The sequence below is a fragment of the Muntiacus reevesi genome, chromosome 1 (genome assembly GCF_963930625.1).
Source record: "Muntiacus reevesi chromosome 1, mMunRee1.1, whole genome shotgun sequence".
NCBI classification, from domain to species: Eukaryota; Metazoa; Chordata; class Mammalia; order Artiodactyla; family Cervidae; genus Muntiacus; species Muntiacus reevesi.
Window position 1 is genome coordinate 47177316 of NC_089249.1, and position 9147 is coordinate 47186462.

Below are 9147 nucleotides of genomic sequence, written 5' to 3' on the forward strand. Positions count from 1 at the left end.
TACAGTCCATGGGGTCACAGAGAGTCAGACATGACTGAGCAATTGAGAAAACACACACATTATTTAACAATAGATAACTGGAACTGAACTGCAACTAAGACCCAATGCAGCCAAATAAATAAATATTAAAAACAAAACAAAAAGTTTTTTAAAAGTCAGCAGAACGGCAAAGGCCTGCCATCTTCCACACATTACTTCCAGGGCCACTGGGAAAAAAGAACATAGTGGATCAGAGAGTGGGAGATTTCTATGGGCCAGGGCTAGGTGTGGTACCCAGAAGTCCTATTCACATTCCATTAGCTAGAAGTCAACCATGAGTTTACATCTAACTGTGAGTGTGTGCCCAGAAAGAAGAGGATTTGGTTAGCAGCTATTAGTGTCTGCCACAACCTCCAAATGTAACCTATATTTCTCCAAGCTGTGGATACAAATAAGACCCCTTAAATATTTCTTGGACTCTTCTATTTGGGGGAGGGAAAAAACTTTCCTCTACCCTTTTAGGTTCTTCTGGCTGATCTCAGAATTAAATTGACATGATAGGGATTTCCCTGGTGGTCCAGTGGATAAGAATCTGCTTGTCAATTCAGGGGACACAAGTTCGATCCCTGGTACAAGAAGATTCCACACGTTATGGAGCAACTAACCCATTGCATCATCACGAATGAAGCCCACACTTTAGGGCCTTCAAGCTGCAACTACTGGCAATTCCTGAGCCCGAGGGCCAAGAGCCTGAGCTCTGCAAAAGAGAAACCACCGCAATGAGAAACCAGCACACCACAATAGAGAGTAGCCCTGGATGGCTGCAACTAGAAAATGCCTGAGCACAGCAACGAAGACACAACACAGCCAAAAATAGTTAATTAATTAATTAATTTTTTAAAAAACTTAGAAAAGAATGTGGCGTCCAAGTTAAGCAACTGAGGCTCACATGCCATCTGAAAGTAGAAGGGGGTAGGGAATTTGAACTTCAGCAGTGAAGAAGCCAATTCATGCGGATATGGAATAACAAATGCTTGCTAGACAGATGTTTGCTGGGCCGTGCAGAGACAATGAGACACAGGGAGGACTGATCTCGGCCCCACCAGACATGGAGTCCCTCTTCCCTGTAGACATCTCTGGTAAGAGTGCTCTTCCTGGACCAAGCTCTTCATTCACATTCTATTTTTGGTATCTATTTATTTGGCTAGGCCAGGTCTTAGTTGCAGCATGCAGGATCTACAATAGTCATTGTAGCATGGAACACTTGGTTGTGGCATGTGAACTCTAGCTCCCCGACCATGGATCAAACCCAGGCCCCCTGCATTAGAAGCACAGAGTCTTAGCCACTGGACCCCCAGGGGGTTCCCACCTTTATATAAATTCTTAGGGACTTTGAGATTGACATGTACACACTACTGTGTTTTTAGATGCATAATGAACAAGGATCTACTGTATAGCACGGGGAACTCTGCCCAATGTCATGTGGCAGCCTGGATGGGAGGGAAGTTAGGGGGAGAACGGATACATGTATATGTATGACTGAGTCACTCTACTCGACACCTGAAACCATCACAACATTATTAATCAGCTATAATCCAATATAAAATTCAAAATCTTTTCAAACAAAAAGAAACTTCTTTTAGGCAGAGAAAGTAAAAGAATGGCTTCCTAAGTCTTCTATTTCTTACAAATAACCAACCTAAAAGAATCCTCATGCCAAAGAGATACACTCTAGGGTGGTAAATTTTGCTTCCTGTACCCTCTCCCCACGTACACAGGATCCTCGTGTTCATAAACACTCTATGACCCGGCAACTTCCCCACCAGCCTGTGGGGACTATAACAACCCAGCAGTGCCATCTCCTGGAAGGGAGCTCCTGCTATCACTCGGAAGCCCTTTACAGGCTAAAACCGTACCGTAAGTAACATAGAGGCAAACGCTGCCTTCTTGCCTTTTTTTTAATTTTAATGAGTTTGAAGTTTCAAAGAAGGCTTCTTAGAGCACAATACTTAGGAGTTTAATTTTTAATATATATTTATATGAATACATATGTATTTCATATTTACATTTATAAAATATTTTTATAAAATATAAATGTTATAATTATAAATATAAATTATAAATAAATTATATATAGCATATATATGCTAAGTCACTTCAGTCAATGTCCAACTCTTTGTGACCTATGGACTGTTGCCTGCCAGGTTCCTCTGTCCATGGGATCCTCCAGGCAAGAATAGTGGAGTGGGTTGCCATGCCCTCCTCCAGGAGATCTTCCCAATCCAGGGCTCAAACCCATGTCCCATGTCTCCTGCACTGAAGGCGGGTTCTTTACCACTAGCACCACCTGGAAACTGCCAGCCTATATATATATATGTGTGTGTGTGTGTGTGTATATACACACATGTATATATAGGCAGAAGAAGAAGGTGTCAGAGGATGAGAGGGTTGAATGCCATCACCGATGCAATGAGCATGAACTTGGGCAAACTCTGGGAGATGGTAAGGGACAAGAAGGCTTGGCATGCTACAGTCCATGGGGTCGCTAAGAGTCAGACAAGACTGGGTGACTGAACACAACAACATACACATATATATATACATATGCATATATATATATATATTGACCATGCCCTGTGGCTTGTGGTAGCTTAGTTCCCCAACCAGGAATCGAACCTGTGCCCTCTGCCGTGGAAGCACAGAGTTTTAACCTCAGGACCCCCAGGAAAATTCCCCTTCTTGCTTTTTGGTTATTTCTTTTAGGGAGCACCAGGGCAGAGTGTCAGGGCTCCCGTGTCTTGTGGAGTTTTCAGTGACGTGGTTCTTGCATTGTTTACACACAGTCTCATGGATCCAGATAGGAACTGATCAGGGCTGATGTGAAAAACGACTTGAGTGACATGCAGTGGGCAGTAATAAGAATGCTATCAGTCAGTCAGCCAGTCAACACTTACTATCTACTGCGTGCCAGGCTCCGCTAAGCTCTGACTGCACAGTGTAAACAAATGACATGGCCCTTGCCCTCACAGGAGTCACAGTCCAGTGTGGGGAGGCTCGCATCAGTGCTGACCCAGAGATTTTGTCACTGAACTGAGCATATCAGAACAGGTTCCTCCTTGCCTTTGGTCAAGTTCTCTCCTGGGGAGAGGCTCCTCAACCAAGCAGGTTTCTGATACACTCACCTGGCCCATTCCCCAGAGACAGCCAGATAGCTAAGAATCCTAAGTCAGGCTGCACCACCATCCTCTGCCTCTCATTACACAGGTGAACTGATCAGAGAGGATAAGGCTGCTGAAAGAAAATATGCCAAACCTAGCCAGCAAATGTGTCTGATTTACTTCTTTTTTTTTTCTTTTCTTTTTTTGTTTGCTTCTTGCTTCTTAGTATTGACTTCTTGGTGTATCAAATGGTAAAGAATCTACCTAGAATGCAAGAGATCCAGGTTTGATCCCTGGGTCAGGAAGATCCCTTGGAGAAGGGAAGGGCAACCCACTCCAGTATTCTTGCCTAGAGAATTCCATGGACTGGGGAGACTGGAGGGCTACAGTCCATGTGATCACAGAGTCAGACACAACTGAGCAACTAACACTTTCATTTTTCGGTATTGGCCTACAGAGCACTTTTAAAACTTTTTAATTAGTCACTAAGATTAAAAAACAGAAGATTAGACACATGTATCCCAATGTTCATTGCAGCACTATTTACAATAACCAGGACATGGAAACAACCTACATGTGCATCAACAGAAGAATGGATAAATATGTGGTACTTATATACAATGGAATATTATTCAGCCATAAAAAGAAATTAAATTGGGTCATGTGTAGAAATGTGGATACTTTCGAATTGTGGTGCTGGAGAAGTCTCTTGAGAGTCCCTTGGACTGCAAGAGCATCAAACAAGTCAATCTTAAAGGAAATAAATCCTGAATATTCATTGAAAGGACTGATGCTGAAGCTGAAGCTCCAGTACTTTGGCCACCTGATGCAAAGAGCTGACTCACTGGAAAAGACCCTGATGCAGGGAAAGATTGAGGGCAAAATGCAAAGGAGGCGGCAAAGGATCAGATAGTTAGATAGCATCACCGACTCAGTGGACATGAGTTTGAGCAAACTCTGGGAGATAGTAGAGGACATAGGAGGTTGGCGGGCTACAATCTATGGGGTCACAAAGTCAGACACAAATTAGTGACTGAACAACAATTAACAACAATTTCATAGCCTGACAAGTGGGAGGGTTATTCCAACTATTTTGGAGAAGGGACAGAGATTTCCAGGTATTGGGCCACTGCCCGCTTTTTGGCCTTTTATGATTAGCCTGGGAACTACCACGGTACCCGTGGGTGTGTCATTCAAATGCTGACGCATTACAGTGAGTGTAAACGAGGCTCAAGCTCTACTGAATGTCAAATCTTCAGCCCTCTTGGACCTGTAGAAAGTGAGTGTTAGTCGCTCAGTTGTGTCTGACTGTTTACACCTCCATCGACTGTAGCCCACCAGGCTCCTTTGTCCATGGGGATTCTCCAGGCAAGAATACTGGAGTGGGTTGTCATGCCCTTCTCCAGGGGATCTTCCCCACCCAGGGACCGAACCCAGGTCTTCCTCATTGCAGGCAGATTCTTTACTGTTTGAGCCACCCAGGATGATTCTAATCAGTTTGTGTCATGACCTCAATGGCAACATCATTCTTTTAAAGGTTGTGCCCTGCCCTCTTCTCTATTTCCCTTTCATCATGGAAAGCCAGCACTTTGTTCTTACTGCATTTTGACACATCAGATATGACTTCACCTTCCCCACATGCAATGTTTCTGTCAACCTACCATCTGTGGACTTACAGAACACCTTATCCATCATCATGGATGGATGACATTTCTTCTTAGTAAAATCGAGTGGGGCTCTGGGGGGTTCTCAGGCATGGAAGACTTTCTGTCCCCCATTTCTTGTCAGCAAGACTTCGGCCATTATAACCTCCCCTGGGTTCCCAGGGATGGATTCAAACAGTTGCTAGTCAAGGGAGGAGCAACCAAGAAATCACCTGAGGCCAGATTAAAGGGAGCAGAGAAGCTCATTAGGAGATGGATTACCTAAAATGAGATAAAGTGAGTATAAACCCTGCTCACACTCTAATCTTGCCAGAGACCTCACCTTTGACCTAGTGTTATAAAAAGCCTCACCAAGATCTCTGGAGTTGCACACATGAGCACTTAGTCCCTTCAGTTTTGTCCGACTCCCAGTGGATTGTAGCCCACCAGGCCCCTCTGTCCATGGGATTCTCCAGGCAAGAGTACTCGAGTGGATTGTCATTCCCTTCTCTAGGGGATCTTCCTGACCCAGGGACTGAACTTGGGTCTCCTGCATTGCAGGTGGATTTTTTCCCCTGCTGAGCCACCAGGGAAGCCCTCTCTGGAGTTGATACACTTAGTTTTTTCAAGGCAGAACCCCACTGTGTCTCCCCTTGCCCAGCAAAGCAATTTTGTTGTTCAATCACTCAGTCGTGTCTGACTCTTTGCAACCCCGTCAACTGCAGCACACTAGGCTCCCCTGTCCTTCACTGTCTCCCAGAGTTTGCTCAAACGCATGCCCATTGAGTCAGTGATGCCAGACAATAAGGATATCCTTTTCTACTTCATACAAAACACTGTCTCCAGGATTTGATTCGACACCAGTTTACAGAGAGGCCAAACTTCCAGGAATATCCAGGAACTCACTCCACAGTGAAAGAAGTGTAGCAACGAGTCCCTGTTCATGGAATTCACCGGTTGCATCATGTTCCTCACCACTCTGAGGCAGTGACTAGATAGTTTTTGTGGACTTCCGAAGACTCAGTTACAGTGATGACGGGGTTCAGGCCAGTCCACCCCAAGATGTGCCATGCTGGCATGCAAATTACTTTGAGTCGAAAATAGGCGAGGCCCGAAAGACTCAGAAAGAACCTTTGAACAACATCCTCACTAATTGCCTGTCCCAGGAAGGAGTTATCAGCATAGATAACTATAGCAAAGTATAAATTTAGGTGTGGTAAGCAGGGAGGAACCTAGCAAGGCACCCTTGATCAAAGTCCTCTGTGTGTCCCATTGTCTTTGGATTTATTTACCAAATATTAACTTTTTTTAATCTTCCTGTGAATTACCTTACATTCCTTTGAAGTATCATGCTCCTACCTCCTTCTCCTTATTGTACTGATGTGCTCAGTCGTAGCCAACTCTTTGCGACCCCATGGACTGTAGCCCGCCAGGCTCCTCTGTCCATGGAAATTTCCAGGAAAGAATACTGGAGCAAGTCGCCATTTCCTTCTCTAGGGCTCCTTCTCCTTAGTCCAAGATAATACATATTCTCTCTCTCTCTCTTTTTTTTTTGGCCATGATGGGTCTTCCTCACTGCTTCCAGGCTTTTTCCAGTTGCAGCAAGTAGGGGTTATTTTTCTTTGAGGTACTCGGGCTTCTTACTGTGGTGGCTTCTCTTGTGCAAGCTTCAGTAGTTGCAGCTTAGTTGTTCCAAGTTGTTCGGGAATCTTCCCGAACCTGAGATTGAATTCGTGTCCCCTGCATTGGCAGGCAGACCCTTAACCACTGAACTGCCAGGAAAATGTAAGGATAATATATATTCTCTGTCTTGCCTTGCTGTCTTTGGACTTCTTCATGCTTATGTGGATTCCTCACAACACATAATAAATTTTATTTTCTCCTGTTCATCTGCCTTATGCCATTTAAATTTGTCAACCAAAAAGAAGTAAGAGGAGGAAGAAGAAACTTCCCTCTCCCACAGTGTTTTTGAGGAGGAAGAAATTGTCCTCTACCCTTCTAGGTTCCTCTGGCTAGTCTAAAAATTAAATTGATGTGAGACAGAATAACAGGAGAAAATCAAATAAAAGTAGCTTGTCTACATAGGAGAGACCCAGGAAAACTGAGCAACAAAACAGACAAAATCTTAATCTTTAATAGCATCTTCAGATAACGACAAAAGAGAATGGTGGGGAGACTTCCCTGGCAGTCCAGTGGTTAAGCATTTACCTTTCAATGCAGGAAGTTTGAGCTCAGTCCCTGGTCAAAGAGCTAAGATTCCACAGGCCTCATGGACAAAATACCCAAATGTAAAACAGAAACAGTATTGTAACAAATTCGATAAAGACTATAAAATGGTCCACATCAGAAAAAAAAACAAAGAAAGAAAGATAAAATGATGGAAAAATGGTTTTGGAACCTCCAAGGGGAGGAAGGCAATACATATGGAGATGAAAAAGTGTTTGGTGGGCTTCCCTGGTAGAATCTGCCTGCCAATGGGTTTAAACCCTGATCCAGGAAGATCCCACATGCCACACAGAAATGAGGCTGGTGCATCACAACTATTGAGCCTGTGCTATGGAGCCCAGGAACTGCAACTACTGAAGCCCTCGCACCCTAGAGCCTCAAGAGAAGCCACTGCAATGAGAAGTCTGAGAATTGCAACTAGAAAGTAGCCCGACTCTCCACAACTAGAGAAAGCCTGCACAGCAAGGAAGACCCAGCACAGCCAAAAATCATAAAGAAAAACATATTTTAAAAAAGCAGGTGTTTGGTTAACAAATGTTTGCGGGGATGTGGAGAGACACTGGACCCAAAGCAGACCCTGATCTTAGGTCCTGTCTGGAGCTTCCCCACCCCCCCCCCCGCCCCACTCAACCCATATCCTTTGCAGATATCTCCGGTGATAGGTCTATTCTAGGAACAAGACCTCTGTCTGAATTCTTTTAGGCAGTTTAGGAAGAAGGTCAAAGGTTCTTCCTGAGTCTTTCATTCCTTATCTTTAGTTCAAGATAATCCACATACCAAAGAGACATTTTAGGGTGGCAAATCTTGCTCCCCTACAGTGGTCATACCTTGCAGGGCTGGGGCAAGTTTCTCTAGAAGGTTGTTTATACTCTGAATCAGCATCTAACATATGGCGCTATTCCTCCCATAGCCAAGATTCAAGTGTCCAGGTATCAAGGAGTAGACATAGGTGATCACTACTAACCCTAGAACCCACAAGTGAAATTTTTGCTTCCTGTCCCTGTGTACTTAATGCTCTGCTGGCCTGGAGGTCTTAATTCAGAGGAAGGAATGCTTCCACCAGGAAACATAACAATGAATCCATTGAACTGCAAGTTAAGACTGCTGCCCGGCCACTTTGCCTGTTGATTTAGAGGCATGAGAGACTCAAAGAAGGAGGGTACTGTGCTGGCTGGACTGAGTGACCCTGACTTCCAAGGGGAAATTGGACTGCTTCTCCACACTCGGCATAAGGGAGACTAAGCCGACCACAGCAAAGAGCCCTTTAGGGCTTCTCTTCCCATTAACATGCCCTGGGATAAAGGTCAGTGAAAACTGGCAGTCCAAGCCAGGCAGGGCCATTAATGATTCAGACCTCTCAGGAATGAAGGTTCAAGTCACTCCACCAAGAAAAGAACCTCAACCAACTGAGGCACTTGCAAAGGGATTATATCAATAGAATGAGTAATAGGGACTTCCCTGGTGGTCCAGTGGTTAAGAATCCAACTTCCAAACCAGGAAACATGAGTTCAATCCCTGGTCGGGGAAGCAAGATCCCACATGCTGTGGGGCACCTAAGCCCGCCCACCGCAACTAGAAGCTAGTGATAATTACCAGCTATGACCATGTGACCAGTTATATAAACACTGTAAGTATCACAAGTATTCCTTCTCATTTTGTTATGTGAAACACACATAACAAACACACACACACACACACACACACATATGGTTTCAAGGTTTCCCTCGTGACTCAAATGGTAAAGAATCCACCTGCAATGCAGGAGACGTGGGTTTGATCCCTGGGTAGGGAATACGACCTGGAGAAGGGAATGGCAACCTACTCTAATATTTTTGCCTGGAGAATCTCATGGACAGAGGAGCATGGTGGGTTACAGTCCACATGGTCGCAGAGTCGGACATGACTAAGCTACTAACACTTTGAATTTTACTTTCGTATATATATAATCTTGGGCTTTTTCCCCTTATTCCTTTTCATGTACCATAATATACATTGATTTTCTCTCATACAATTTGTGTGTTTGGGTTTTTTTGGCGGGGGAGAGGTTAGGGTTGTTTGTTTTTTTTGCCATGCCATGCTGCTTGTGGGATCTTGATTCCCCAATCAGGGATGGAAACTGGGTCCTTGTCAGTGAAAGTGTG